The following is a 9,378-nucleotide window of genomic DNA, read 5'->3' on the forward strand; positions in this document are numbered from 1 at the left end:
GAAATGAGGCTGCCCCTGGGGGAATGTGGCTCACAGTTCATATTTTGACATACCCTCACTGGCACCACATGGCTATCACCCAATGCTTAGACAATCTCCCCAAAAAGCCTCTGCCCACCGGGCACAAAATTTTTACATGCCGGATCATGCCCAACATTACAGTGAATTTACACTCCCTGCCCAGGACTTTGAGAGACAATTCATTTATATATAAAAATGGCCCAAGGCACACTGCTGGTAAATCATTTCAGTGCCACACATACCACGTCAGCAAATGTATGCGATCGCATTGGGCACACTGCTGTGCAAGATCTGTTCTGTCCAGTATTTGTTGCCTGTGCTGTTCTCCTAGGGTTTCTGCAGGGTAATGCGCCACGATTATATAGGGTCCCAACAGTTCATTTTCAAACTATTCTGTATGGGCTGCCTGCCTCTCAGTGCGCAGGCAAACCGATATCTGGGATTAGATTTCACACTTCCTTAGTGCCCCTTGTGCTGTAATGCCGTGCTGTAATATCAACAAAGGACATCTCCCAAGGATTAAACTCTTTACAGCCGGGTAAACCGATATGACTTAATAAACAATCACGAGACTCTGACACAACCCAACCCCCCCACTCTCCTTTTAAAAGATATTTATCATTACATTCTGGCTCCAACAATGGACCCCCCTGCCTCCTACTCTCATTTCTCTCGCCTATTCTTTTTTAGTTATTTATCATTGCACGCTCTGTCTCTCTCCGTCTGTCTTCAGTCTGCATCTGTGTGTGTGTCTCTCTCTCAGACTCTCTTTTTTTAAAGTTATTTATCATTGCCCACGCTGGCTCTGTGTCTCGATCTCTCTCTTATGTTTAAGTTATTATTCATTGCATGCTCTCTCTCTCTCTCCAATCTGGAGCCGTGCCTCTTTCAGGTTAGAGGATAAAACCAATCTAATGAGATTCTGAATAAGCAATTAAAAGAAGGAGAGCTTATTCCTTATCATAGAGATAAGAGGATATCTTATGATCCTCCATCAAATACTTTAAACCTACACTAGTTCTACTGGGAAGGGGACAGGGGGTCTGGTGAATGCACAGAAGCTGGATTAGAAAGCATGTGCATGAACCCGCACCTCTCACCCAACCTGTGGCTTTAATGGAGGGAGTTAGAATTATTGCTAACGTGAATATTATAAGACGTAAGAGAATGGATTTGCCTCATTAGGTTGGCTCTAATGTCAGGTTTACCTTAGGCTTAGCTCCTTCAAATTTACTTTGTCAGTGCTAACCTCAGGAATAGAGTCCTCGAACTCCCAGGGCACTTGGCTTGCGGACCGGGTGAGAATCCTGATGATGCTGGGAGCGGGCTTGCCCCTGTCAGCCAGTGCAAGGCTCACAGTTCTGGGTCATTATTCCTCCTCTGAACCACCCAAGAGTGTCTGTGTCCCTCCAATAGACTGGCCTGGAGGACAGGACACAAAGGCACAGAAGGGGTTCAAACAGATGGATGACTTTATATAAAAAAATAAATAAATAAAACATATGTGAGCAATCCCCACTGTTTAACAAAACACACCATGCTAGGTATACCAGGATACTAGTCTACCAACAGTGTCAGAAGTTACACCCGGTTCTTGTGTCATTTTTTTTTTTGTTATTATGATTATTAAAATTAGGTTTAATTAGTGGGGGGGGGGGGGGGCCCCATAACCAGTGACAACAACTAGATGAGGACAGTGAAAATCCCTGGATTGACTTACATCTCGAGTCCTAAACGCAGACACCAAGAAACATACAGCAGACCTTCAGGGAGTTAACTATAGTGTTCTATTCAGCCGTTGCAAAACCCTACAACTGTCATGCACTATAAGGGTTAAATCTGTAGCATCTAGATCCATTTTAAACAGGGATATTAAGAGTGTATCCCAGGGCGCTGGGGGAGAAGGGGAGAGGAGTGGGGTGGGGGGAATCAGATTTTCAATGACAATGTGCTTAAGATTGTCGTTTCAAAAGGAAGAAACGTATCATCTGTCAAACGTAATGACACTGGGCGAGGGAAAATGAACTAAAATGGAACGGAAGCCATTCATTATGAAAGTCCTGAAAGGCAATCCAGCTCGTCTCCCTGCTGATATCAGCCCCAGGAAAATAAATATATACACATTATTTACTGAGATTTCAAGAGAGACAGACAAAGTTGGCGAGTTACCTGCGATTAAGGGGTACTTCTTCTCATGGCACTGAAATGACTAGAAGATGTACAAGCTACAGTGACACTAGCTACCACATAGTGAGAGGGTCTGGCAACAGCCCATTAAACAAGAATTTATTTTTCGTTAAAAATAAACAAAGAACATTCCCTCAGCCGGAATGACTTAATCCATCCACAAATATGGCGCCGTTCCCACGGCAACAGAGCCGAGATCATAATGACACAATCCATCGTAACAAAAAAAAAAAAAAAAGAGGACGATGAAGATGAAGACGATGACACGGACTGCATGAGAAAACAGAGCGCTGCATGAGTCCTGGGATTCCAGGCAGGCTTAACGAACACAAAAAGACCAGCTTTTAGATGCTATTAAAAAAAATAAAAATGTAAATAATAAATGTCAAATTTAAAAAAGAAGGGTCTGCTCCACCTCAAATACCTGGGCAGATGCTCGGTCAGTTTCTAAATGAACCAGTTCAGGGAGCTCACTGCTGGATAGTGAGGCATGTCAGCCTCGAATCTGGGTCTCCACTGAAGTACGCCTGCTTTTAATAGGTAATGGAGCTCCACAGGGTGCAGAATTCAGTCTTTGTGTTTCTTTTTCTGAAGCGCCTTGGGATGTCTTGCCAAGTTAGGGCGCTGTGGAAGTCAATGTCCTTATTGTGTTTTTCCACACACAACAATAGGCAGAGCCAGACCAGCATCAGATTACTGTTATTATCGTTTCAAAAAATTGTATCCCTTATTTCTACCAACACCATTGATAAATTCATGTATTATTATATTAATGTATTGCAGCCATTTGAAATGTATTTGTATCCCACAATTAGCTAATTACTATTCTTATTTAACTAGCCTATATAAAATAAATTGTACACACACACACACACACACACACACATATACCATATTCTCCAGCACACACTAAAGTTCATGATAAAAATGCATCTTGTATTGCATTATACCTTCGTGCAGAGATCCCCAATCCTGCAGGTTTTACAGGTCTCTTTACATCACCAATGGCTAAAGATCTGGGACATGTTAACCTTTACTAATTAAGCCAATAATCGGTTGAATTATGTAACAGAGCTCGGCTGGAACGAAAACCAGAAGAGCCTGTAGCGCTCCACGACCAGGGCGGGAGACCCCTGTCCTAGTGAATTCCAAGCATGTATAATTCCAAACCATACCGAATGCCTGCTAAACACCACGCTATTAAACACAAAATCAAAAAGACCAATCCACCTATCATTGATCTGGAACTCCTGAGATAACTTGCTACAGTGCAATGTGCAGTTCAGTCTCCTTTTTGACACAGCTCAGAATCCAGCTACCACCCTCCTCTTCCCTGCTGTAATTAAAAAAAATAAAATAAAAAAGGGCACTCTGCCTCTTTAAGACTGTCTAACTTTGACCCAATTGCTCTCTCGACTGCAAACATGGGACATCTTGTACTTTGACTCCTGAAGATTATTTAATACCATCAAAAAAAAAAGAAGATACTTAACTGTTTCAGCACTCACAGGAACCTGTCTAATTCTAGTTTGGCCAGAATATCGGCTTTTTAGAAAGCAGAAAGCACTGGATGTAGTGCAAGGCAGAATCAGCATTCACGAGACACCACATTGAGCTTCTGTCTCTTATTGCTAAAAGGAATTGGAGAAACAGTCAGTACACTGGCTAACATGAGCAATCAGCTCTGAACTGGTTAAAGCAAACAATTTCTCTTAATGGTTGGTTAACCAGAGCTCTTCCAGTCCAGCAGGGAATTAACTTATCGGGATGTATAACTCCTGGAATATCAACAAGGTAGTGTGTGTAATTATATTACATATATACGTGTGTGTGTGTGTGTGTGTGTAGACAGATATAGATAGCCAGATATGTACACTGTACTGTATTGTTTAAACTACTTCTGTATTGGAGTGGAAATCAGAGGGACACTATTAAGGTCAATGTCTCAGGCCAAATACTCTAGGTTGAGCGGTCAGACATTGAATGCTGTTAAACACCGATCAGTTCATAGCCGACTTAACAGGAGCATTGAAACAACAGAAGGTTACAAACTCACACTAGCCCTGGCCTGCACCCAGTCCTGAACATAAGCCAAGAGTCTGAGCAGTCAGATCCCCTGCTAAGTAATGATTTCCTCCCCTGTAGTTGCACGAACGCCTCCTAACAGCAGACTTACAGACTCATGCTGCAATAAGAGCGATTGGTTCAGAGCTGACTCAGCAGGGGCCCGCTCAAACCCCTGGCACCTACTGTATTGTACCTGCCCATTTTAATGTACCTCAGAGGAGAGTTCTTACTGTAAACCCAGGACCTGGGGAACAGGGGACTAGTTTTGAACGAGTGTCAAGCAAAGGCAACAAATTCAGCAATTTGCAGCCATCAGTAAACTTGAGTTTGAATCGTTCTTTAAGATTCCACCTACAGAGGCCCGGTCTGCATTGCCACAGCTCATACAGTTCCCAGCTTGGGGACCCTATCTCTCTCCGTGGGAACCTGTGGTCCAAGTCACTGCTGTGGTTTTCAGTATATCTCTGCTTCTCACGCTCAAACCACACACATACACACACACACATACACACACACACACACCATGCTCTCCTTAAAGGGCTAAGTAAAAGTGACACGAGGGAACCTGTTTCTGACTTCACTAGGGGATGGTTGAAAAGTTTATCTACATAATCAGAACTCTGAGATCAAAGGTGCCTTGGCATCGCCAAATAAACATATCCTGTTATTCGATCCAACAAACCATGTGAACAGCTCAGCTGGGCTCTTTGTTGTTTGTTTTTTTCAAGCATTTTGGTTGTTTGTTTTTTTTATCTGCGTCTGTGCAAGTGCTTTACGAAAACATAACGGAGAACCAAAAAAAACTAATAAACGTGGTGATGCAATTATACACCTTAGCCCTTCCCAATTCAACTCAATAGAGGTTGCTCTTCTGTATAGACCTTTTTCAAACAGTGCACGGAGAAGCTTGTGCAAAGTGAGCTTCCTTTACTGATTTATGCTGCTTTAACGAACTTCTCATTTGTTGATTTTGCTAACCGGTTTTGTCAGGTGCTCTCACCCACGAGTTCTTCACTGAGACAGTATTAAAACACAGAGACCAATGGGCTCCACTCTGACCACTGGGCTTCATTAAGTGGCTGTTGAAGGGATTAAATACACTGTAGTAAAACCACCACAATTATTTTACTAGCATAGCCAAGCAAAACTGGTTTTACTCAGTAAACATGTCACTGAATTGCCTCGTACATACTATCTATATGCAGCCAGTCTAATGCTTCTCACATTTCAAGAGCAGCAGTAAATTCACAAGTGCCAACATTTCAAAGAAAGCTAAAAATAAGTGTTTTCAGTAAGTCTAGTCCCTTTTTCAAACATTATTAATCAGCGCTTTTCCTCAAAGCTACAAAATGAAACACCTTTTTTTTTTTTTCCCCCCACTCCCCAAAAAACAGTGCCAGCGTTTTGCATAATCTTTTAGTTCAGTTAACACCAGAGCTGCATATGCATTTCTGCAGCACTGTGGTTTTGTCAACTTCTGTACCCGTGACACACTTACCGAAACATGTGAACCTCTCAGACTGGCACCTCTCACAGAGCGAGGAAACTAATTCTCCCAGACACACGACACAAGTCATCGCTGTCGTGTCAAAAGTTTAGTGGTTTAACCAAATGTAAAACGCTACACTCCGCCTGTCTCATTGTAACCAGACAAGACCCTGTTAATGGGACTGCAATTTGGCAAGCGTACACTGCACACAGAAATCACTACAACACACAAGTAGAAGTAAACTAATTCAGAATTAAAAAAAAGAGTTTAAAAAAATTTAATGGTTCTATTAAGCATTACTTTTGCCAGAAACAATTTAATTAAAAAACCCTCCCTGGAACAGACTCCTTGCAGGGTAAACTGCACTAAAACAACCTCCAGAGTAGTTTTGAGACTTGTCCACCACATCCCTTTTTCACAGCAGGGGACTTGAGGTGCGAGAACACTGCATGCCAGCAACTCGGGCTGAACTCGCAGCCTTCCCTTCCTCAATCTCGTTCCGCTTCCTAACCACCGCAGTACAGAATCCCACGCCTGCATCGACTCGCTTCATCTTACCTGGAGCTGTACAAGCCCCTACTAACCAAAGACTCAAAATAAAATCACAGTGTTATTGTACCGGGACTTGGGTTCAAGCAGTGGCATTGGAACGACTTTTAAAGTGGGGGTGCTGAGAGCCATTGAACAAAACTGTAACCCCAGTACATGATGGAAGCCATGCAAAGCCAAGCCGATAATCTTGAGTACACCACAGGTACCCCCAATAAAAAGACAGGTCTGAACGCACAACGCATGTGCACTGCAGATTTTGTAGCTGGATAATACTATAGCAGGAAGAAAGCCAAGGGCAGGAAACCAGTTAAGAGGGAAAACAGAAATCTTTATTCCTTTTTTTTTTTTTTTTTGCAGCTGCATAATGTCACCACTGTTTAAATGATCTCCACTCTGATCTTTAGTGAAGTTCTTATTTTTATATATATGATCTAAAGTTCTGATCAGTGATTCATTCACACAGGCAGGGAGGAAAACAAAAGCTAACTGCACTCAATTTCTTTAAATCTGTATGCGTCATCCTTGCACATTTGTATAATGGTGCATACAAATACTGTGCAGACAGTTAAATTAATTTGCTCATTAGCAAGATCAAAAATGTTGCGATACTTTTGTCGCTGTAATACAGTGAGTGAATGACCAAAGCACGCCTCTGAAGAAATCCTGTACCGTTCTGAAATGACCTGTAATCCTGAACGGACCGTGAAAAAGCACCTTGGGCCTTCGAAAACCAAAAGAAAAACACAACTGTTAAACAGCAATGCGTTTTGGGAGAAAAAAAAACCGCAACACGATCATTTAAGACCACGTGATAATGAAAAGTTTACAACTGCCAATTCCAGTGCATAGACAATTTAACAGTTTACCCGTGATGACAGCGCTTAATCACGCAGTGCAAACTCAAAACACACTGCCCTACATTATATGCATTGGCAGCGGATGAGGTCACAACAGAACTGGGCTAAATATACAAATAAATAAACTGCAACCCGGATTAATAGAGATTAGGCTGGTAAAAAATAAAATATTCACCCACACGATAAAGTTGAAACAAATACATTTAAATAATTCGAGAGTAAAGTTCAGCGAAGGACTTTAGCCCCCCCCCAAAAAAAAAAAAAAAAAAAAAATCATTATGGGATTACTGTTGGATACTGCACAAAACTGAAGAGACGAGGTTAGGGGCATAGATTCATTATTTTTAATAATGTCGCTCCTTTTTTGTATGCGATACATACAGTGGATTAAAACATACACCTCAGCGGCAGAGCTATATGATACAGTCTGCGGCAGGACAGCGGCTTGCCGTGTAAACTATTGCAGTCACCCTGAACTGTGCGCATCTCGACCGCAGTCACCCTGAACTGTGCGCATCTCGACCGCAGTCACCCTGAACTGTGCGCATCTCGACCGCAGTCACCCTGAACTGTGCGCATCTCGACCGCAGTCACCCTGAACTGTGCGCATCTCGACCGCAGTCACCCTGAACTGTGCGCATCTCGACCGCAGTCACCCTGAACTGTGCGCATCTCGACCGCAGTCACCCTGAACTGCGCGCATCTCGACCGCAGTCACCCTGAACTGTGCGCATCTCGCCTGAACTGCGCGCACCTCGGCCGCAGTCACCCTGAACTGCGCGCTCCTCGGCCGCAGTCACCCTGAACTGCGCGCACCTCGACCGCAGTCACCCTGAACTGCGCGCACCTCGACCGCAGTCACCCTGAACTGCGCGCACCTCGACCGCAGTCACCCTGAACTGCGCGCACCTCGACCGCAGTCACCCTGAACTGCGCGCACCTCGACCGCAGTCACCCTGAACTGCGCGCACCTCGACCGCAGTCACCCTGAACTGCGCGCACCTCGACCGCAGTCACCCTGAACTGCGCTCACCTCGACCGCAGTCACCCTGAACTGCGCGCACCTCGACCGCAGTCACCCTGAACTGGGCGCACCTCGACCGCAGTCACCCTGAACTGCGCGCACCTCGGCCGCAGTCACCCTGAACTGCGCGCACCTCGGCCGCAGTCACCCTGAACTGCGCGCATCTCGACCGCAGTCACCCTGAACTGCGCGCATCTCGCCTGAACTGCGCGCACCTCGGCCGCAGTCACCCTGAACTGCGCGCACCTCGGCCGCAGTCACCCTGAACTGCGCGCTCCTCGGCCGCAGTCACCCTGAACTGCGCGCACCTCGGCCGCAGTCACCCTGAACTGCGCGCACCTCGGCCGCAGTCACCCTGAACTGCGCGCATCTCGGCCGCAGTCACCCTGAACTGCGCGCATCTCGGCCGCAGTCACCCTGAACTGCGCGCATCTCGGCCGCAGTCACCCTGAACTGCGCGCATCTCGGCCGCAGTCACCCTGAACTGCGCGCATCTCGACCGCAGTCACCCTGAACTGTGCGCATCTCGACCGCAGTCACCCTGAACTGCGCGCATCTCGACCGCAGTCACCCTGAACTGCGCGCATCTCGACCGCAGTCACCCTGAACTGCGCGCACCTCGACCGCAGTCACCCTGAACTGCGCGCACCTCGGCCGCAGTCACCCTGAACTGCGCGCACCTCGACCGCAGTCACCCTGAACTGCGCGCACCTCGGCCGCAGTCACCCTGAACTGCGCGCACCTCGGCCGCAGTCACCCTGAACTGCGCGCACCTCGGCCGCAGTCACCCTGAACTGCGCTCACCTCGACCGCAGTCACCCTGAACTGCGCGCACCTCGACCGCAGTCACCCTGAACTGCGCGCACCTCGACCGCAGTCACCCTGAACTGCGCTCACCTCGACCGCAGTCACCCTGAACTGCGCGCACCTCGACCGCAGTCACCCTGAACTGCGCGCACCTCGACCGCAGTCACCCTGAACTGCGCGCATCTCGACCGCAGTCACCCTGAACTGCGCGCACCTCGACCGCAGTCACCCTGAACTGCGCGCATCTCGACCGCAGTCACCCTGAACTGCGCGCATCTCGACCGCAGTCACCCTGAACTGTGCGCATCTCGCCTGAACTGTGCGCATCTCGACCGCAGTCACCCTGAACTGTGCGCATCTCGCCTGAACTGTGC

General features: G+C 46.5%; 1 protein-coding gene across 3 annotated transcripts in view; it reads right to left on the minus strand.

Moving 5' to 3' along the window:
- LOC121301899 (retinoic acid receptor alpha-B) overlaps positions 1-9,378 on the minus strand; it is a 106,054-nt gene that overhangs the window by 95,563 nt on the left and 1,113 nt on the right. The window contains exon 2 of one of the 3 annotated variants that reach the window (XM_041231608.1): positions 1,271-1,443. The exons of 1 other annotated variant lie outside the window; for it this stretch is intronic. The gene's annotated coding sequence lies outside the window, so the exon portion shown is untranslated. Of the gene's footprint in view, positions 1-1,229; positions 1,250-1,270; positions 1,444-9,378 lie in introns of those variants that run through there. One more of the 3 variants, XM_041231610.1, reaches the window with a different exon arrangement.

This window comes from Polyodon spathula, chromosome 28 (assembly GCF_017654505.1).
Source record: "Polyodon spathula isolate WHYD16114869_AA chromosome 28, ASM1765450v1, whole genome shotgun sequence".
Classification (NCBI taxonomy): Eukaryota; Metazoa; Chordata; class Actinopteri; order Acipenseriformes; family Polyodontidae; genus Polyodon; species Polyodon spathula.